The following is a 657-nucleotide window of genomic DNA, read 5'->3' as shown; positions in this document are numbered from 1 at the left end:
GAGGTTTTTGAGGGCTCTACGTGATGAGTTGAGAGTTCACTGTAGAGGGCGGAGTTATGCTACGCGTGCAGAGTTGGTTGAGACTACAGCAGAGATTGAGGAGGATATCCGGCCACAGTCAGTGGCGGTAGCTCCAGCAGTTCAGCCTAGTAAGGCTCAGCAGCAGGGTGGTTCTAGCAGGGGCGGTAGGCATGCTCAGGGAACCAAGAGGAAGTGGGAGGCTACGCAGAAGCCGAGTGGTGCGGGTTGCTTTGGTTGTGGGAGCAAGGATCACAGGGTTGCTAGTTGTCCCAAGAGGAGTGTTCCGACGACAGGACCTCGGGTATGTTATCATTGTAGGGAGACATGGCACATCCAGCCTTTTTGTCCCAAGTTGCGGCCGGCAGCAGTGGCAGCGTTGCAGCAGGTGCAGCCTGGAGGTCAGCAGGTGGCACGGATTGAGCAGACGTCACGTGCTTACACGACAGTAGAGACTGGTGGAACCAATGCCGGGGCGATCATAGGTATAATTTCTGGTACTTAATCTTTGTGAATTTAGTAGGGTCAGATTTTATGTTTCCTGTGATAAAGTGTTAGGTTCTCAACACATGAGGTTTGTGTAGGGACCTTGTTGGTGGGCGGGTTTAAGTCCCACGTTATGTTTGATTCTGGAGCTTC

This window comes from Camelina sativa, chromosome 20 (genome assembly GCF_000633955.1).
Source record: "Camelina sativa cultivar DH55 chromosome 20, Cs, whole genome shotgun sequence".
NCBI lineage: Eukaryota > Viridiplantae > Streptophyta > Magnoliopsida > Brassicales > Brassicaceae > Camelina > Camelina sativa.
Note: the sequence above shows the minus strand (reverse complement) of the source record.